This window comes from Bombina bombina, chromosome 2, assembly GCF_027579735.1.
Source record: "Bombina bombina isolate aBomBom1 chromosome 2, aBomBom1.pri, whole genome shotgun sequence".
Taxonomy (NCBI): Eukaryota; Metazoa; Chordata; class Amphibia; order Anura; family Bombinatoridae; genus Bombina; species Bombina bombina.
In genome coordinates, this window is record NC_069500.1 from 283572321 (window position 1) to 283595836 (window position 23516).

The following is a 23516-nucleotide window of genomic DNA, read 5'->3' on the forward strand; positions in this document are numbered from 1 at the left end:
TTAATATTCCCCTCACATAACTTTTATGTGTTTCCCATACAGTGGTATGTGCCATACCCTCTTGTACATTGTTGCAAAAAAATTCCGCTGCTGCTATTAATTTATTGATTTCAGGGTCTAATAGGAGTTGGTTCTCTAACCTCCAGTTAAAATCTCTAATCGGTGCAGTTGGCCAGACAATACTACTTTTCAACATAGAATGATCCGACCAAGCCGTGTGTAGAATCTTAATATCTGTAATTTGTGATAATGTAAGGTGGTCTACTAGAATGAAATCAATTCTTGAGTATGTTTTGTTAGGGGCCGAAAAGAATGTATAATCTCTTTTATCAGGATTGAATACCCTCCATGTATCATGTAAGCCAAATGTCTTCAGGAAAGACCAAACTGTTTTAAGTGTTTTCTTAGGGGTTTGTATGTTTTTATTAGAGCTATCTATTTTGGGGTTGAGGGGGATATTGAAATCTCCTAGTACAATTAATTGACCAACTAGAATGTCCTGGATCAGCGGAATGATGGATTTGAAAAAGTTAGCCTGGTTTTGGTTTGGGGCATAGATATTTACTATTGTGGTTGGTTTATTATAGATCAGGCCGCTGATTGCAATAAATCTCCCTTCCCTATCTTTACTCTGATTTAATAGTTTAAAAGGGATTGATCTATGTAACAATATGCTAACCCCATTGACTTTTTTTTTTGGATGAGCACTAATGAAATGTAAGGGGTAATTATTGTGAAGATAACGCGGTATATGGCCTCTTTTGAAATGTGTTTCTTGTAGGCCGAGTATTTCTCCTTTTTTATGTAATATATCTCTAAATGCTGAGGACCTTTTGTTGGGAACATTAAACCCCTTTTGTGACATTAAACAGATTTTTGTATCACTCATAATTACATCTGATTATAGTATGATATTGGTGCACAGGATTTTCGTCAGTAACATTTTGATAATGCCTGCCATGATACTTAACAAATAAACACATGTAACAAGAAATATAATTAAGAAAGATTATGACTAATCTAACTTATAAGAAACTGGGGGTGGACATAGATTAAGAGCTATCTTCTCAAGCATATATAAAATTACTTTATATTTCGATGTATGGTTCTATAAAACAGAGTATATACAGTTAGCAATATCTTACCCACCACAGAGGGACATTGCAGACTCTCCTCCTACTCATGACTCGTACCTATGGAGCAATACTGAACTCCCTTACCTAGCAAGTCCAGAACGCAATCCAAGAGAGCCTAGGGAAAAGAGAAGGAGAAAAAAAAAGCAGCAAGAAATAAACTACCAAAAGTTACTAAATAGTCTCCTTTGCCATAGAGTCTCCCAATGGGGGATTTAAAGTTTTGTTGCCCTTGCTAGAAGACACTTTCTGCCATTCTGGTCTCTGCGGCAAGGGTTTATCGTTTTGTATCTGTCCTCTTGATTGAGGGTTATTGAAGCCGAAAAGCACAGGTGGTTCTAGATGAAGTTCTTTGCATACTGCAATGATGTTGTCTGGGTTGTCGCATAAAATGCGTCTGCCTTTCCATTGGAGTTGTAGGTTGAATGGATGACCCCATCTATAAGGTATATTATGTTGTTGAAGTAAGTTCGTAAGGGGTCGCATGTCCCTTCTTTTTTGAAGTGTTCGCATAGAAAGGTCTTCAAAAAGTTGCATTTCTACACCTTTGAACTTTATAGGATGTTTTGATCTGGCTTTTTTCATTAAGGATTCTTTGATGGAGTAGCTGGTTACTCTTACTATTACGTCTCTTGGTGGCTGATTATCTGACGGTCTCGGTCTTAGCGCCCTATGCACTCTATCCAGTGCAAAGGTTGAGTCATCTTCTTCATCTGCTAAATAAGCAAATAGACCTTGGACATATGGCTCTAAGGTTTGGGGTGATACCTCTTCTGGTATCCCCCATATCCTGATGTTGTGGCGACGACTTCGATTTTCCAAATCGTCTATTTTGTTTTCAAGCTGTGTAATTGCGGTGTCCTGTTGTGATAATCTGCTTGTATGATGGGAGACCACCTTTTGCTGTGTAGCTGTGTGTTCTTCTAGATTGGCTACTCGCTCCCCTATTTCATTTAGGTCTTTTTTTATGTCTGTAATTTCTTCGCGAATGCACTCCCTTACTTGTTGTATCAAAGAAGAAAAGTCCTTTTTAGAGGGTAGTGAATCAAAGAGTGCTTTGGGAATAGCAATCGTTTGTCCTGAGTCTTCCTGTTCTGACTCAGAAGATAGAGAGTCTCGCCTGGATCCAGTATCAGGTTCTATTGAGGTTGAGGCCTGCAAAGGCTCCAAGCACTTGAAGAATCTGTTATCTGAGGGTGTCACATTTACAGCTTTTTTTTTTGCAGGGTTATCTTCCCTATTGCCTTTCTTCTTTGGAGACATAATGGATGCTCTCTTTGACATCTGAGATGAAGATTATTGTAGATTCTGATAGCTATAAGGTCCAGATTTGTCAGCTCCAATTACATAGAATATAATTGGAAGTTATTATGTATGGCACTCAACCACAGCGTGTAAGCGGGCCTCTAGGCCAATAGTCCCCTGAGTTACTAATTAAAAGTCATTAGACCTCATCCAGGCAGAAAAGATTCCTCTGACTGTCTATAGTTGTAAAGAAAGTCCTTTCAGAGTTAATATGTGCGTGGGCGATTGCAGGGGGCCTTTCTATAATAACCTGCTGACTAGGCCCAATATCATGGTTCACGTGCAGCATCCGATGTGACAGCTTTCCTTTTATCTTTTTCTAGCATGTTTAAGCATTTTATCTCTTACGAATTTAGTTTAGACCGTTTATACAATCAGCAGTATTTGTTATATTTCAGAGATAAATAAATGGATAAATATGGGCCTCTGTCCGGTATCCCCAACTCCGTATCACCACGTGTTCTATCTAAATAATTTTCTGTCCTGCAGGTCTTTGTGTACCTCTCTCTAGGATAATATTAGGGCAGTGGTCACTTATGCTCGTAATTTAGATCTAGGTGTTTGCATTCAGCTGATTTACTCACTGTCATGCGCTTGTTCTCTGCCGCTGGTCATCTCCGGTTATTCCTCAGGGGAGATCCAGTCACATCACCGGGTGTTCTCCGACGTCGGGTCAACCTGTTTTCTCGGCAAGAAATGAGTTGGTCTCTTGGGAGTATCGTCTCCGACTCTCAGAGAACCCCCAGCGCAAGCTGGGATGTGAGGCAGCTGTGATCTTGCGGTTGCATGTCAGGGCGTCGGCCTCTTCTATTAACGGAGCTGTTCCGGTTTGTTGTGCCGTCTGCTCAACTTCATTTAGTGTGGTTAGTTATCACTGGGCATTTAGATAGTCTGAAGTGGCTCAAAAAATCGGTTGCATACATCGAAACATCTTGTGTTTAGCTCTTTTCCAACACGGAGCTCACACAAGTGCAGGCATCTCAGATGAGCGCTGGCTCCGCCCCCCTGACGCGCGTGTTTTTTATGGCTTTTTTGATAAATAAGGAGATCTTATTCAGATCCGTGGCCACGATGTTTGGCGATGTTTGTCGATCGTATCGAGCGATAAATATGCCTTTTAGTGTGTATTTACTGCAAATATTTGACATTCCAATGTTCTGCACAAAAAAACATCAAATATATGTAGAAATGTTTATTTATGATTTTAATAGAACATATTCTTCTATGTGAAGAACATTGGAATGTAAAATATTCATATTTTCATATCGGGTTAGTGCACTTTAGAATATGCAATCGGGTTTGTGTGTGAGTAGGGTGTAAGCTTGTTTCCACTTTTTTTCTCCATTGACCTCTATGGGGGAATACGTTAACGGGCATGTAATAATGTTAAAATAGGAAATAGGAAGTCTATGCTAATAGGTCAGAAGAAAGAACCCACACAAAATCAATTATTTCCCAGATTTATAACTACTTTTAATTCTGGACATAGTCAAATCAAAAGAATAATCAATAAGCATTGGCATCAACATTGCCTATAAAACCACAGATCACATTCAGAAGAGGTGTCAATTTTAAACAAAGATTAGCTCTATCTATGATGAAAGGAATGACCCCTAGAATCCCTATGCAGATTTCTGATTTAAAAGGTTTCTTTGCATGTGGCCGATGCAAAGGTTGTAATTATACGAAAAGGGTTCGTAAAACCTTTTACGTCAACCACTACTGGTAAAACATTTGAGATCAAAAGTTTTATTAGCTGTAAGACCATGAATGTTGTGTATATACTTCAGTGTAAATGTAAGATTCAATATTTAGGTCAAACCACAAGGTTTGTCAAGACTCGTATATTAGAACATATGAATAAAATTGACAAAAAGCATGAAGATCATGGAGTCCCTGTACATTGTAACCAATGTTAAAAATATGATTCGAAACATTTTCTTTGGTTGGGAATAGAAAAAGTTTCCACACATTGGAGGGGAGGGAGTATAGAAGCCAAGCTAGATAGAAGAGAGCTTTGGTGGATACATACCTTGAGAACTTATGGCTATTGGGGCCTCAATAAGGACATAAGAGTGGCAGCCTTTATCAAATAAATGGGTTTAAAAATAGTACATATACACTATAATATATAGTTTAACATAGCACTTTGTTATACAGTTTAATGCAATTTAAGTTGATTAAACAATTTTCTTATAAAGATGAATTCTAGACACTAAACTTTATCATATATATAAAAACACTTTTGAATGATTTTTTTATATTAGTGGGTCCAAATATAAATAGGTATAGTCACAAGCACTTTAAATATTGTAGCTTAATTGTTTTTCTATAAAAATATAAAAAGATGACATATGGGGGCCTATCTATCAAGCTCCGAAAGGAGCTTGATGCCCTGTGTTTCTGGCGAGCCTGCAGGCTCGCCAGAAACAGCAGTTATGAAGCAGCGGTCACAAAGACCGCTGCTCCATAACCTGTCTGCCTGCTCTGAGCAGGCGGACAGACATTGCCGCAATTCAACCCGATCGAGTATAATCGGGTTGATTGACACCTCCCTGCTGATGGCTGAATGGCTGCGATTCTGCAGGGGGCGGCGTTGCACCAGCAGTTCTTGTGAACTGCTGCAGCAATGCTGAATACGGAGAGCGTATTGCTCTCCGTATTCAGCGAGGTCTGGCGGACCTGATCCTCACTGTCGGATCAGGTCCGCCAGACTTTGATAAATAGGGGCCTTAGGCACTTTAATTATGTATCTTTGACTGATAAGCACTTTAAAATTGTAGCCTAATATTGTTCTATAAAAATTATAAAAAGATGAAATTGTAGTTATTTTGAATATGTATAGCACATTTTTTTACCTATAATGTAGTATTAAATTGCACTACAAAATAGTCACAATGGAAACAGTTAAGAGCTTTCTACCCATAGTTTTGCCCATAGTGTGATAACCCAATATGTATCTTAAATTCTTACCATATTTATACCAAAAATTGATTTCAAGAAAGATGTTTATATTTTTGTAAGTTATGTATAAGATCATAATTTCGCAGAATGTATCCCTTCTACTGTTATTTTAAGTACAAATACTGTTCACTTGTTTTTTCTGATCATTATCATAGATCGTTACTATTCAAGAAAAAGATGATATTTTAACCGGAGGCCTACATTGGCCGGACTTCTTTGTTGTAATTGGATCAGTAAACTTACGTCAGCATCATGGCCGGACCTGAAAAGAGACTACAGTTTTTTTTCTAAGGTGACGTGAACTAGACCATTTGATTGGTCAATACAACAGCATGTGTTTCTCTCTGCTTTGGATTTAACAACTAACAGCGATTGGCCCATAAAATCACATGACACCCACAGACCTGAAACAGAACTCATTTACTGGAACTACTCGATTGAGAACTGTATTTGTACTTCTTTCATTGGTTAAACTCCTAGCATAATTTGTGATTGGTGCACATTTTCTCCTTTTGACCAGACAATTCCGTTTTGAATATTTATCTATGTTTCAAAGGTAATAGCGACAATTGTAAATATTTGTAATTTAAGATTTTTCTGGCCAAAATGAATTTTTGTTGAATTTACTCAGTGGGGGGTAGTTATCAAGCCGTCAACCTCAAATACGCTGGAATTCCGCAGCGTATTTGTGGCGAGGCTGATTTGCCTTAGTTATCAAAGGCTCAAGACCGGCAAAAGTAGAATTTTGTGACGTAAGCTTCGATCCGCCGGACTCAGTCCGACACAGATCGATTCTTACGTCACTCCAGATGTTCCGCACACAAGTACGGCACATTCTCACTACTTTTGCTAGTTATCAAATGACTAGCAGGTACGCTCGGCACTTTTACGGCCCAGCGTACCTGGTTTTCAAACCACCACCCCTGGAGGCGGCGGATCCCATAGGAATCAATGGGAGTCTGACCATAGCGAAAGTACAAGTTCGCTGCTGACAGACATCCCATTGATTTCTATGGGAGCTGTCTGCACCTAACACCCTAACATGTACCCCGAGTCTAAACACCACTAATCTGCCCCCCCTACACCGCCGCAACTAAATAAAGTTATTACCCCCTAAACCGCCCCTCTCGGAGCCCACCGCAAGCTACTCTATACATATTAACCCCTAAACTGCCACTCCCGGAGCCCACCGCAACTATAATAAATGTATTAACCCCTAAATCGCCGCTCCCTGAACCCGCCGCAACCTATATTAAATGTATCAACCCCTATCCTGCCCCCCCTACACCGTTGCCACCTATAATAAATTTATTAACCCCTAATCTGCCCCCCCTACACCGTCGCCACCTATAATAAATTTATTAACCCCTAATCTGCCCCCCCTACACCGTCGCCACCTATAATAAATTTATTAACCCCTATCCTGCCCCCCACTATGCCGCCGCCACTGTAATAAAATTATTAACCCCTAAACCTAAGTCTAACACTAACCCTAACGCCCCCCTAACTTAAATATTAATTAAATAAATCTAAATAATATTATTAACTAAATTAATCCTATTTAAAACTAAATACTTACCTTTAAAATAAACCCTAATATAGCTACAATATAAATAATAATTATATTCTAGCTATCTTAAGATTTATTTTTATTTTACAGGCAACTTTCAATTTATTTTAACTAGGTACAATAGCTATTAAATAGTTATTAATAGTTAAATAGTTATTAACTATTTAATAGCTTACCTAGCTAAAATAAACTGAAATTTACCTGTAAAATAAATCCTAACCTAAGTTATAATTACACCTAACACTACACTATACTTTAATAAATTATTCCTATTTAAAACTAAATACTTACCTGTAAAATAAACCCTAATATAGCTACAATATAAATAATAATTATATTGTAGCTATCTTAGGATTTATTTTTATTTTACAGGTAACTTTGTATTTATTTTAGCTAGTTAGAATAGTTATTAAATAGTTATTGACTATTTAATAACTACCTAGCTAAAAGAAATACAAAATTACCTGTAAAATAAATCCTAACCTAAGTTACAATTAAACCTAATACTACACTATCATTAAATTGATTAAATAAACTACCTACAAATAATACAATTAAATACAATTACATAAACTAACTAAAGTACACAAAATAAAAAAAGCTAAGTTACAAAAAATAGAAAAAATAAGTTACAAACATTTTAAAAATATTACAACAATTTTAAGCTACTTACACCTAATCTAAGCCCCCTAATAAAATAACAAACCCCCCCCAAAATAAAAAAATGCCCTACCCTATTCTAAATTAAATAAAGTTCAAAGCTCTTTTACCTTACCAGCCCTTAAAAGGGCCATTTGTGGGGGCATGCCCCAAAAAGTTCAGCTCTTTTGCCTATAAAAGAAAAATACAACCCCCCCAACATTAAAACCCACCACCCACATACCCCTAATCTAACCCAAACCCCCCTTACAAAAACCTAACACTAATCCCCTGAAGATCATCCTACCTTGAGTCGTCTTCACTCAGCCGAGCAGCGATGGAACCGAAGTGGACATCCGGAGCGGAAGAAGTTAATCCTCCAAACGGCGCTGAAGAAATCTTCCATCCGATGAAGTCATCATCCAGGCGGCGCTGAAGAAGTCTTCGATCCGGGCGATGTCATCTTCCAAGAGGCGCTGAAGAGGTCTTCTATCCGGGTGATGTCATCTTCCAAGCCGGGTCTTGAATCTTCCTCCCGGCGACGCGGAACCTCCTTCTTCACCGACGGACTACGACGAATGAAGGCTCCTTTAAGGGACGTCATCCAAGATGGCGTCCCCTCAATTCCGATTGGCTGATAGGATTCTATCAGCCAATCGGAATTAAGGTAGGAAAAATCTGATTGGCTGATGGAATCAGCCAATCAGATTGAGCTTGCATTCTATTGGCTGATCGGAACAGCCAATAGAATGCGAGCTCAATCTGATTGTTTTCCTCTGTTGCTGTGACATCACTGGAATCCGTTTTTTAATGGAGTGAGGTACTAATTAATATAATACGAAGTGACTTATTATACCCTTATTGGAGCTTTTATTTTCTCCTAGTTTGGTTGAGATTTACACACAAGGAAAACTCTGCTCCAACTTTGCTCCAGTTCTGCTGACAACACAATGTTATGGAGTGAGTATACTGCATATATAATATTTGGCTATAATGTACCCATAATGTCAACCCCTTTTCCTTTATTTGGTAGAGACATCTACACAATTGGAATATTTATCTCAAAGACCAGCGCCATGTGTAAACCACTCAGGAACCATTTTGTTTAGTCTTCTGGGAGAGACTGCAAGAAGGCAGTGGTCTAATTTAAAAGGAGAGTATTGTTTCTTTGTCATTTTGTGCAAGAATTTTGTTTAAAAGATATTAACATAATCTGTACATATTTTTTTTAACATATCTAAATATATAGATGATTATATATATTTATAAATATATACAGATGTATATAATTCAACAACAATTAAAATTATGGGGAGGCAAAAAGTGAGTTTAAAATCCTCCACTAAATACAAAATATAGAGAAAATAACTCATTGTGTAAACCATTTACAAATCTAAACAAGTCAGAAGACTTGCTTTAAAACCAGAAACTCTCTGACTACACTGTTCCCAATGCAGCAAAAGAATCTGGGTAAGATATGCAAATGAGGTTCACAATGACCCACCTTTTTACTTTTAGCCTGCTTTTTAAAGACAGGCTTCCCTTTATGCCATAACACTGCTGCATTACACAGCTTTGATGCTTAGCTAGGGTTAGTACAGTGATTTAGACCAATCCCAGGACAGCTGTTCCGTGGTTTTGCCACTCATCAGCTGGGAGTAGGTTAAATCACGGCTTGGTAAAGTTCATTTCTGGGGGAAATTCAACAACAATTAAAATTATTGGGAAGTGAAAAGGGAAGCCTGTCTTTAAAAAGCAGGCTAAAAGTAAAAAGGTGGGTAATTGTGAACCTCATTTGCATATCTTACCCAGATTCCTTTGCTGCATTGGGAACAGTGTAGTCAGAGAGTTTCTGGTTTTAAAGCAAGTCTTCTGACTTGTTTAGATTTGTAAATGGTTTACACAATGAGTTATTTTCTCCAGATGTATATAGAAATATCTACTTAGAAATAAATAGAACATATTCCCCTATATGCAGAACACTGTAATGTACAATATTTACAGTAAATACACAACACTTTATTAAATATGAATATTGCATAAATATGTTTTTTTCTGTTTTCATCTACTTAACTGCAAAGGGCTCCAATGCACTTATATATACTGCATATGTCTATATATGTATACAGATTTATTTCTGTGTATATAAGTCTGGAATCTCATATCTTTGAGCGTTAATAACTTTTTTGTGCAATATTTTCTAAAATAATTTTTATTAGTTTATTAGATAGTGTTATTATGAGGAGTGTAACTGTTTTCGTGACACTTTTTTTATTTTTTCAATTGCGCTCCAGTGATCACGTTTACTTATAATATAATACAAGTGAAAAACCTGATGCGCCGACACCCGCAATAAACCCCTTTTCGCTTTTGCGTAACTGTTAGTGCTCCACTCGTAATCTAGCCCTAAATAAACAGATATAAAAAGATATCATACCACATTTCCTAAATATTCGAGTTAACACCATGAGAATTATGGAAAGTAATCTTGCATTTTCACTCGTATTTACTTAAGGAAACTATATGAAAAATCAGTAACTGATATAAAAAATGAAAAAATAGATTATGTATTTATATGATGATTGTCTAAATATATGATTAAAGGCAGTTATTATTTATTGGGGAGTCAAAAGTAAAATATTCAAAGGAAGATAATCTCTGCTTCAGATTTCATGTTTTATTAAATCACTCTGCTAGCTACTCTGAAATAAATACTGAACTCAATTCCACTATTCAGCTTGTGAAAGTCATTTAGATTTCTCTTGCTTGAAATTATTGGACACACAGAATCCTGAGTTTCAAAATAATGGTCCTTTGCAGATACAACACAACAATACTGAACTGGAGTTATGGGTGAGGCAACTATATTAAACACAATTTTTCATGGTTTGGCTCTTGTTTTAATAGCAGATGCAAGCACTAAATACAAGTATTGATTGGCTTGCTTCAAAGACTGGTACAGATAATCCATTATCACCCCAATTATCAAACATCATTTTTGTAAACCTATATTTACAGTATATATTTTCTGTTTATTACAAATAAACATATTTTAGAAATTGTTAACCCAAATGATTTGATTTTTTTTTTTCCTTTTTCTTTTTTTTTTAGATAAATCTCTATACAAATAACATTTAATTCATTAATTTATTTTGCTGAATGTTATAAATATTAATTTTAGGGTATATTACAAATAGTTATTTGACTTTACTTAAAAAAGGCAAATGCAATTTTCATTATTGTTATTTTAATTAACTAATAAGTACAGCTGACACAAATTTGTTGTTTAATAAGGACAAAACAATAGGCATCTTTACTAAGGCCAGGAGCATTCATTAAAATACTCTCTTTCAAATGTAAAAGAGAACATTTTTATCAAATGAGTACTTTTTACTGTTATATATAAGTAAATGAACATTAATTTACTTCATGTTCTAAAGAGGGTATACAAATATTTTAAAATTACAGCATTAAATTTGATATAATTCATACGGCATATAAAGTACTAGATTATGAGTGGTGAGCTAAACTGTTGCGTGTGAGCAAAAAGGGGTTTATCGTGGCTTTTTACACCCAGCAGAAGTAGCACGCTTACAACTAGTTGAAAGTAAACGTGTTTCTTGAGTGTAATTGAATTTAACCAGCATTGGGAAAGCGCAACTTTAGAGCTCTTGTTAACTGTTATGCTTGACTAAAAAGTTGCACAAAAAAACATCAAAAATACATTTAAAAGTTCAGTTGCACTCTAAAAAAACTTGCAATAAAAGTTATAAGGGCTCAAAGATAAGATGTCTAAGGTGTTAGGAAAAAAGCACTGCAAAGGGGTTTAACAAAGTGAAACATACATATTAGAGATGTAGAGAACAGATAGGGGGTGCCCTTAGAGTGTGGGATAGTAGATCAACAATTAAAACTCAAACTAAGTGAGTTAATATCGATGACAATAGTGGTCAATATACACCGTATTAATAGAAATATAAACATACAATATTGGCATAGATATCTTCAAATGAGTTAGCAATAAAAAAGTAGACTCAGTGATAAATATGTACTACCAACATACGATGGATATCAAAGTACAAAAAAGTCCTTGAGTGACTTATGGATGGTAGCGGTGTGAGTGAATGAATAGGCACAAAGGAGGCAGCTATCTGTAGAGGATCAAGGCCACGATCCAGGGTCAGTAATCTGCAGTGGATAGAAAAGGACAGAAGGGCCACATGGCCCAATATTTTTGGATATAATCAGTGTAGTATAAGTAATTGTTTCACTCACATGTAATCTAACACTCCTAGTGGTGTAGAAGGAGCAATCTGGGGTCAATAGCAGTCACCCAGAAGAATGACCTCCGGTCAATGTGCTGTGATCTGTAGAGGACAATACAAAGCACAAAAGGGTGCCTATATGGCCTAGTACTGTAAACGCACAATAAATAGTAGGAGTGTATGATATTCACTCACATTTGGTGGAACACCTCCCTTGGTGCTGCAGAGGCAAGCTGGGATCAATATGGTCACCCAGTAGACTTATTCTCCAGCAATTCAGGAACTCTCAGTCGTCCAATACTGGATTAAATGTGTATTGGACGGTCTGTTTTGATTGTTTGGGACATGACCTTTGACCAATGTTACATGAAAATTATTTGTGACTGACCCACTTAAAAAAAAAAATAGATGTGTCTAGCGTCATCCAGTTCCTTCACAGATCTGAGCCTCTGAGCACACTGCAATTAGTTAAAAATTGCCCTTTCACTTCCTTTCCTCCCCTGAAAATGTTGGTTGGCTAGAAAACGTCACAGGATTCCTGAGAGAAACTGTGAATCTATTTTGCTGCTTCTTCCTGGTTTGCAGTCATTGGATATTGCCTGCTTGCATCATAAAAATGGCATACACCAACCGAAAAAAAAATTATAAAAGAAAATAAAGCGCTTTTATTTATTTATTTATTTTTTTTTAGTTTTCGGTAAAGCAAAGAAAATACCAGTTTTGTTATTTTTTTTTATTCTTCTGAAAACAAATGCACATGTCTAATACATATATGTAATGTTAGCGCACTTGAGGAAATGTGATATGATTTTTATCCACTTTTTGAGCTACAATGAAGTTTATGAGGCCCATTTATCAAGCTCCGATTGGAGCTTGAAGGCCCGTGTTTCTGGCGATTCTTCAGACTAGCCAGAAACAACAGTTACGAAGCAGCGGTCTAAAGACCGCTGCTCCATAACCCTGTCCGCCTGCTCTGAGCAAGCGTACAGGAATCGCCACAATTCAACCAGATCGAGTACGATCGGGTTGATTGACACCCCCTGCTGGAAGCCCATTGGCCACGAATCTGCAGGGGGTGGCGTTGCACCAGCAGCTCTTGTGAGCTGCTGGTGCAATGCTAAATACGGAGAGCGTATTGCTCTCCGCATTCAGCAAGGTCTTTTTCGGGCCTGATCCGCACTCTCGAATCAGGTCCGCAAGACCTTTGTTAAATAGACCTCTATGAGTGAATGCGTTAATGCAATCTCAATATGAGGACTTTGTCTTTTTGCGTGCGTCAGGTTAGCGCGCGAGAAAAACCTTTTTACTTTCAACTTGTATTATGTGTGCTACCCACCGCTTCCAAAAAGCCAAAGTAGAGTTAAATGGCGCTCCTCTTGTAATCTAGCCCAAAGTAGGAAAGACAGGGAAGAGTGCCTTTCAACAAACTATTTATTGTTAAAGAAGTTAAAGGTAGATTAAACTGCTATAATAGCATGGTTATTACTTACGTCGCTATTCTTTTTCCCACAGTGCTTTCTGTTCTCTTTAAAGCTTCCATTTTAACCCTTAGAGGTACCAATATGTGATTCTCTGCATCTTTATACAGCATGATGTTATTTGTGGATTTTAAAAATGAATGCAACCTGTAGCAAAAACAGTGAGCAGTGGCGGACTGGACCAGGGTGCAAGGTGGCTATTTCCACTCAGGTCACGGTCAGTGATAAAATTGAGGCCAGTGCAGACACACATTAGCAGTCATTAGCAAACGGTTATTATTGCTTTTACCAGCAATAACACTTCACTGCCTGATTTGCTGACACTTGGCATAATAGACTTAAATGTGGTGCACAATAACAATAATGTAAGATAGCTCTCAAGAGATAATGGTGCACTAAGCCGATGGTGAGCTGAGCTGGTGGTGCACGAGTAGTGGAGTTCTTCATGCAATTCTGTGCTATACTATTAATAATGGTTTACTACAGGTTTTATAAGGCACTAAATGTTACAGATGTATATTGGTATATATTGTTCAACTGAAGAGTAAGAAGTAAAAAAACAGATCCAGAATGTTAGTGATATTTTAGATGGAGTTTTGGGCGGGAGAATGTGGGGTATTAGAATTTTATATTTATATTAAAAAGTAAGTTTTAGTGCATCTTCGTTAAAACTGTTGAATAAAACTCTATCTAAAATATCGCTAAAATTTTAAAAAGGGAAAGTTTACCATCACTTTAACTCACTACTAATGAGTGCAATTAGTAAACTAATAGCTCTCGCTGTGCTTTCCATTAAAAATACAGGGTGCGCTAAAAAATGTTTCAGCTGGGCTAATAGTTGCCTGTCCTCTCCAGGCTTTTTAATTTTTTTATTTATTTAAATATTTATTTGGGGTTGTTACCAACAGGAAAAAAACACAAATAATATGTAACTGTACCGCACTTTTTAAAAAGTCCTTTTTCAATGGGATTCCCATGGCGCCGATAATATGAGTTTGCCTAGGAGGCCAAAAAGTGAGCGGTACACCCTATAACCACAAGATCCGTCTAAAGTCAGTAGTTATGAGTTTTACGTTACAAAGCTGTACCATAAAACTCATAACTAAAGTGTTAAAAAATACACTAACACCCATAAACTACCTATTAACCCCTAAACCGAGGTCCTCCCACATCGCAAACACTATAATACATTTATTAACCCCTAATCTGCCGCTCCGGACATCACCGCCACTATTAAAATGTATTAACCCGTATTCCGCCGCTCCCCGTCATCGTTGCCACTATAATAAACCTATTAACCCCTAAACTGCAGCCCTCCTGCATTGCAAACACTAGTTAAATATTATTAACCCCTAATCTGCCGTCCGCCCACACCGCCGCTATAATAAACCTATTAACCACTAAACCGCAAGCCCCCCACAATGAAATATACTAAAATAAATTATTAACCTCTGACCTCCCACATCACTAACTCTACATAAATATATTAACCCCTAATCCTAACTCTAATGTAACCCTAACCCTAAGTCTAACCCTAAACCCTAACGTAACCCTAAGCCTAACACCCTATTAGTTATATTGTAGCTATCTTAGGTTTTATTTTTATTTCACAGGTAAGTTTATATTTATTTTAACTAGGTAGCCTAGTTAGTAAATAGTTATTAACTATTTGCTAACTACCTAGTTAAAATAAATACAAAGTTACCTGTAAAATAAAACCTAACCTGCCTTACACTAACACCTAACGTTACAATAAAATGAAATAAAGTAAATTAATAAAATACAATTTACTAACTTACAAAAAAAAAAAAAAACACTAAATTACACAAAATAAAAAACGAAATTATCAAAAAAAAATGAATTACTACTAATCTAATAGCCCTATCAAAATAAAAAAAGCCCGCCAAAATAAAAAAAAGCCCTAGCCTACACTAAACTGGCATTGCCCCAAAGAAATTAGCTCTTTTACCTGTAAAAAAAAATACAAACACAGCCAAAAAATACAAATCAGCCAATAGGATTGAGCTCACATTATATTGGCTGTTCCAATCAGCCAATAGAATGAGAGCTCAATCCTATTGGCTGATTGCAACAGCCAATAGGACTTTTCCCCTTTAATTCCTATTGGCTGATAGAAATCTTTCAGCCAATAGGAATGTAAGGGGCGCCATTTTGGATGACGTCACTTAAAGGGAACCTTCAGTTTACAGCGACGACCGTAAGAAGAGGATGCTCCCCGCCGGATGTCTTGAAGATGGACCCGCTCCACACCGGATGGATGAAGATAGAAGATGCCGTCTGGATGAAGACTTATTTCCGCTTGGACGAGAACTTCACCGACTAGATGAAGATCGAAGAGGCCTCCTGGATGAAGACTTCTTGCAACTTGGATGAGGACTTTGCCGGCTGGATGTATGTCCGGACTTCGATAACTGTAAGTGGATCATCGGGGGTTAGTGTTAATTTTTTTTAAGGGTTTTTTGGGTGGTTTTTTTTTTTTAGGTTAGGGTTTTGTGCAATGTAAAAGAGCTAAATGCCCTTTTAAGAGCAATGCCCATCCAAATGCCCTTTTCAGGGCAATGGTTAGCTTAGGTTTATTTAGATAGGTTTATTTGGGGATTAGTTGGGTGGGTGGTGGGTTTTACTGTTGGGGGTATTTGTATTTTTTTTTACAGGTAAAAGAGCTGATTTCTTTGGGGCAATGCCCCGCAAAAGGCCCTTTTAAGGGCCATTGGCAGTGTAGTGTAGGCTTTGTTTTTTTTTTATTTTGATAGGGCTATTAGATTAGGAGTAATTCATTATTTTTTTTGATAATTTCGTTTTTCTATTTTTTGTAATTTAGTGTTTATTTTTTTGTAAGTTAGTAAATTGTATTTTATTAATTTAATTTATTTCATTTTATTGTAATGTTAGTTTTTAGTGTAAGGCAGGTTAGGTTTTATTTTACAGGTAGCTTTGTATTTATTTTAACTAGGTAGCTAGTAGATTGTTAATAATTATTTACTAACTAGTCTACCTAGTTAAAATAAATACAAACTTACCTGTGAAATTAAAATAAAACCTAAGATAGCTACAATACAGCTATTAGTTATTTTGTAGCTATATTAGGATTTTTTTTACAGGTAAGTTTGTATTTAGTTTTAAATAGGAATTATTTAGTTAATAATTGTAAGGTTTATTTAGATTTATTTTAATTATATTTAAGTTAGGGGGTGTTAGGGTTAGAGTTAGATTTAGGCTTAGGGTTACGTTAGGGTTAGGTTTAGGGGTTAATAACTTTAGTATAGTGGCGGCGACATTGGGGTGGCAGATTAGGGGTTAATAACTGTAATTTAGGTGGCGGCGATGTTAGGGACAGCAGATTAGGGGTTAATATCTGTAATGTAGGTGGCAGCGATGTTAAGGGCAGCAGATTAGGGGTTAATAACTGTAATTTAGGTGGCAGCGATGTTAGGGGCAGCAGATTAGGGGTTAATAACTGTAATTTAGGTGGCAGCGATATTGGCGGCAGCAGATTAGGGGTTAATAACTTTAATGTAGGTGGCGGCGATGTTAGTTGCAGAAGATTTGGGTTGTTTAGACAGGGGGTTTATGTCAGGGTGTTAGGTTTAAACTTAACTTTTTCTTTTCCCCATAGACATCAATGGGGTTGCGTTATGGAACTTTTGTTTCCGCAATCGCAGGTGTTAGGCTCTCCCCATTGATGTCTATGGGGAAATCTTGCACGAGCACGCCAAAGCAGCGCTTGATTTTGGTGCGGTATAAAGCTCAACGCCACCATATCGTCCGCACAAGCCTGCTTTTTTAAAACTTGTAATAGCAGCGCTATAGCGAGGTGAAATAACGCCAAAAATGTTGCGGTTGTTAATTTCCCTATAGCTCTCAAAACTCGTAATCTAGCTGATTATTAATACATTATTATTTATAAACACTTTAGTACATTTCCTTCACTCAAAATATTTCACACTTTAAAATTGCACTTACACCTGTTGAGTAACTCCATTTTTTTCTTCCCAATAAAGCCCCCAAAACAAAAAATTAAAAAAATAAAAATAATTTAGTTTAAATCCACTCCGCCTTCTCAGCCCCCTCTCTTGATTGTAGAGAAATATCCATCTATAGATGTCTACCCATGACTGTATATGAGTAGGTCATCCTGCTTTAATTATACCACTGCTTTGCCCAATACAGCTGTCAAAAAGTCAGCAACATCAAGATATGGGAAAGCCTGGAGAGGACACGGCCAACTACAAATAATCTCTACCTTTCTGGGTACTGAGTATCTTACAAATGCCATTGAAAGAGAGGAATACCCTAAAGCTGAAGCTGGAAATAGGGTGGCAGCGATATTTCCAGCTTCAGCTTTAGGGAATTCCTCTCTTTCAATGGCATTTGTAAGATACTCAGTCCCCAGAAAGGTAGAGATTATTTGTAGTTGGCCGTGTCCTCTCCAGGCTTTCCCATATCTTGATGTTGCTGACTTTTTGACAGCTGTATTGTGCGATTTACATTAGCAAGCAGGATATGAACTGATAATATTACATGTATACATTTTTTACACAGTTAAATGCTCCATGACATATTTATGTAAAAATCCCTCAATAATAATCTTTCTTAAGCAATGCAGCCACTGCAAAAATGTAAAGGTCCTTTTCAGTATTGTACACACTAACCTGAAGCACATGATACAGCTGTCAAAAGAAACAACAAAGTCACTAACATACTTCTCAACCACCCTGCATCCTGCGGGGTATTCATAAGTTGTGAGGCATGTCCTGCTGTCTTGCCTGCAGACCCTCAGTGTCCTGGTTTTAATGGACTGATCGAGCCTTGCCCACACCCTGCCTGTAGATACCTAAAAATACCCTGGGCACGCACATGGACCACACATAACCTCTACTATCTGCATGTAGCTCCTCCCCTCCCACAAATTACCAGTGGGCCACTGCCCACAAACTTTTAACCTCCCACATCCCAAAAATCATTGAGCAGATGTTGGGAGGTATTCACAGATATATGAATGTGTATCCCTTCTTTTAGAGGGTGAATCATAATGTTAACAAATAAAAATGGAAACAATATATGCATACAGCACCATTTGGCCATGCTGTAACTAACACTTCATTTATGCTTATAATTTGCTGTGTGCTAACTATCTTGTGTTTCATGTTTGCTATTTATATGTGATCTTTACCTATTTGACCTTACTTCTAGGATTGTCTTGGGTTAACCACCTATTGGGTGTCTATAATGATAAATACCATTGAGGTTTTTAATGCAGTACAAGAGATGTTCATTGATATGGGTAGATATTAGTGTAGAGTCACTGTTATACAGTATATGCATGTTTTGTATGTATATACTCAGTGCTTGATGCTGCAAATACCAGTTAATCATACTGGGGATACTCTAAGCCGTAATATTTTAAAATCAGTATTGCGTCAAGTGCATTTTAAATATGGGTTGGGACAACTGGAGACCAGTTTAGAAGTTGTGATTTCTTGTGAGTGATTTATGCCACAGACCCAAAGTTAAATAGAAATTAGATGGAGAGGACTTAAAAGATTAAATACGAATAATTAAACAGCATATTCTAAGAAGCCGAATTATCAAGTGTCTGTTGGACCTGATCCGACAGTGCGGAACAGGTCTGACTGACATCGCTGAATGCAGAGATCCGTATTCAGCATTGCACCAGCAGCTCACAAGAGCTGCTGGTGCAACGCCGCCCCCTGCAGACTCGCGGCCAATCGGGTGTCAATCAACCCAATCATACTCGTTCGTGTTGAATTGTGGCGATTCCTGTCCGCCTCATCAGAGCAGACGGACAGGGTTATAGAGCAGCGATCTTTAGACCGCTGCTCCATAACTTGTGTTTCTGGCGAGTCTGTACGGAGCTTGATAAATGGGCCTCTAAGCCTAAAAAATTGTGCATATTTTTTTCACTTAGACATTCAGGAATTTACATATTAAGAATTTATATCCAAATTGCCTCTTTCTGCAATAAAATACTACAAAGTAATGTCACTGGGGTAATAAAGAGCTATTATTTATTCCTGAAAATGTCTCTGAGGGAATTTATATTATATTATATTATTTTTTTATTATATTGTCTTTAAATCCCACAAGGCCTCTCTGTGTTTACCCATCCTTCCCTTCAACATTCTGGCCGCATTGTTGGTTATTTATTAGCCTGAAAAGACTACTTTTCTATTCAGAGTAATCACAATAGCGTGATTTTTGCTTATTCTTGCATGTGCAAACAGGTTTTTTGACGCTCTAAAAAATCTACCCTATGGAGATGATAACCTGCTTGGCGATCACAATACGTTTTCAGCTCATTTTTCAATTACTCCCTTATTCCCGTTCAGTTTTGGCGCATGGAAGTTGGCATCTCAAGGCACTTAATAAGTCTTTGGAAGTTTTTTTTTGGTACCCTAGAGGGCTAGATTACAAGTGAATTTATTTTTAATAAGAGCCATGATAACTAATATTGCACCCCTGCTAACTTGCATGCACTTTACAAGTTGAAAATAAACGCGTTTGATCAAGCACAAACACATTTATCGAACTTTGGATTTGTGCAAGTGAAGACCTAGCATAAAGTGTAAAAAAAAGTACCAAACAGAACAGGAATACATTAAGAAAAAGTTACACACATATATACACTATTTGATAAAAATTATTCATATAAATAATAATAAAAAACATATATAAGGGTTATATAGTATATGAGAGTTTTTTTTAATAGAAAGGGCAATCATATATATATATATATATATATATATATATATATATATATAAAATAACTTTAGTGCAGGTCCTGGGAGACGAGTGCACTAAGCCCCTTCTTAGCGCAGCCGAAGCTCTGGAAAGAAGAGGATAGGGTTAGCATGCTCTACAGTGCGTTAAGGTAATTATTTAACCCTTTAAAAATGTTTTAAAGAAATGGATACTGACGAATTTCGTCAGTATTTTTCATTTTCTTTCATTTTAGTTGGTACATTTATTCAGATTTTAATTTTTGTTTATGAAAACAAAAATCCAATTTTCATGACGAATGTGAATTTTTCCAAAGACGAATGCACATGTTTAGTGCATAATGTATGTATTTCATATAAAAAATAGAATATTAAAAAAATATTTAATTAATAATAATATAATATATGCTTAAATATTATGATTAACAGTATTATAATTTGTAAGAACCTTGTTAATAATTATTTATTTTCATTAATAATATTTTTGAATATTTTATATAAATAAATACATTATGCACCCTAATAAAGTTCACTCCTGCATATGTGCAAAACTCGACATAAGTAAAAAATGTATTCATGTGTGTTTAACCTGAAGCTAGTTATTGTGAGAGAGTTATAGTGTGTGGAACTCAGAATGTATGAACAGATACACATAGCACATGAAAGTGTTTTGAAAACTTTAATGATAGATAAGTAAGAACAGTAGGAAGTTTAGATTGAAGATCACATAAAAAGCCTTATGCAAATCACTAAAGTCTTTTTGCAGTAACAAAGTCCAATAGACATTTGTGTTTGAATTGAGCAGTAAAAGGGGAGATTGACACAGAATATCTGATAGGTATAGCAGGCACATCTGGTTTGAAGAAGCATGTCACTGGTATGGTAGACACAGGTTTCTAAGCAGGATACCCAGTATCAGGTTATCCTGTTTAGTTTTCAGGAACAAGGTGAGCATACACAGGTATCAGGTAAGTATACTTGGTCTCAGATGAGAGAGGAGCTGGATAAAAGAGAAAAAGAGATAATCCAGACAAAGTGTTCAAAAATGAAAAGAGACATAAAAGACTTTGAAAAGGGAAAGATATTTATGTGGGATGATAAGCAGTCTAGACGAAGACCACCCAATAGTCTACCACCGTCAAAGAATACACATCAGTCAGATTGTGAGTCTTCGGCGGTAGAAGACAGTGATTCTGAGAATAATACTAACATACCCAGTACAAGTAGTTTTTTAGGGAGAGACACAACACATCTCGACAAAGATACGAGAGACCAACCAGAAGGGGGAAAGGAAAACAGAACCCTACGAGATCGAACGAGGTGGGGGTACAGAACCGACAGTGGGTACAGGAGAAGGGAGGATTGGGGGAAGCGCTAGAAATGGTAAATGAGGGTAGTGACAAATTCATAAACTTAATACACAAAGTAATTACAGAAACTCAAAACCATGTTTTGTCTAGGGGTTTATCATTCTCACCCTCCCCTCCATTGAATAAATTTGACTTGGTGAAGGATTTACATCTCTATTGCAGGAAATTAATACTAAAGAAAATGTACAGTACCCATGAGGATAGCACTACTACTGACCTCCAAACGTTAGATACTCTAATTGAATTATTAAATGAAAATGAAGAAACTGAGATGGGTACAAGTGATATGTTTCTGGATAAACAAATCAGACTTAAATCCCAATACATGCCACCAACATCTAAAGTACCACAAATAGAGGTTTTTTTAAGAATGGTTATGCATGATTTCCTTGAGTTACCTGATACAAAATTAAGAAATATTAGCAAAAAAGAGGAGGAGGCACTAAAAGAAATCAACTCTTGGGATGATGTAATCATTAAACCATCAGACAAAGGAGGTAATATTGTAATCTGGGAGAAGGATAAATATGTTTTGGAAGCAAATAGACAACTAAATGATCGCAAATGCTATAAACATTTATTTTCCAATACTACATCCCAATTTATGACTGATTACCTCAAACTGATTAATGATGCTAAAGCGGATAACTTAATCAGCTCAAAGGAATGGTATTTTCTACAAGTTAAGAATCCAAGGATTGCTACTATCTATTTTCTACCCAAAATTCACAAAATTAAAGAATCGCCGCCGGGTAGACCGATCGTCTCCAGTATAAATAGTCTATGTGAACAAGGAAGCAAATTCCTAGATTTATACTTGAGAGAGATAGTATGGGCATTGCCATCTTATACTCGGGATACTATGAATATCTTAAGCAAAATAAATTATTTAATATTAGACAAGGATTCCTTTTTGATTACTTGCGACTTAGAATCGCTCTATACCTCAATTAAACATGAATTTGGGTTAAGAGCAGTAGAATTTTTTCTGAGTATGCAATCAAATGATAGATCTGAGAGGAATAAGTTTATAATTAAACTACTCCGTTTTGTGCTTACACACAACTACTTTGTTTTTAATGATAACTTCTACTTACAAATTCAGGGCACCGCCATGGGGTCTTCCTGCGCACCTACATATGCAAATATCTATTTAGGGTGGTGGGAGAGCGAATTTGTTTTTAATGAAAGTATGTCAAAATACACTGACCATATAAACCTGTGGTGCCGGTACATAGACAATCTCTTTATAATATGGACAGGAAGTGCAGAGATGTTTAAAGAGTTTATTGGTATTCTGAACCACAATGATATCAATCTGAAACTGACATACTGTATAAATAAAAATAAAGTAGAATTTTTGGACATTAGCATCTACAGAGATGAGAATGACTATATCAAAACCGACCTCTTTAGGAAGGAAACAGCGACTAACTCAATCCTTCAGTATGATAGTTGCCATACCAGAGGAACCAAAAATGCAATCCCCACGGGGGAGTTCCTCAGAATAAGGAGAAACTGCACAGATTTCAAAGTCTTTAATGAGAGAGCAGGAGAATTGAAAATACGACTCAAAAACAGAGGTTACAGTCGTAGGATAATACGTAAAGCATATCAGAGAGCAAAGAGAACATCCAGGTAATCATTATTAACTCCCAAAAAGAGGGTCCAAGTTGTAGATAAAGAGGTTATATTTGTGACCACTTTTAATAATAACCATGATAAAATCACTGAGATTCTAAATAAACAATGGAATTCTCAAATCCGATAAGGATCTATCACCTTACGTAGGTGATAGAATAAAGACAAGCTGGAGAAGAGCGCCAACAATAGGGAACATGTTGGTTAAGAGCCACTTTACTAAGAGGAGAATGAACAAATGCATATGTGGAACATACGCATGTGGAACATGCAGTTTTTGCCAATATATTTCTAATGAGAGGGAATATGTGACTCGAACAGGAAATACAAAACGGATGCTCGGATTTGCTAATTGCAAAACCAAAAATGTGGTATATTGCCTACTATGCA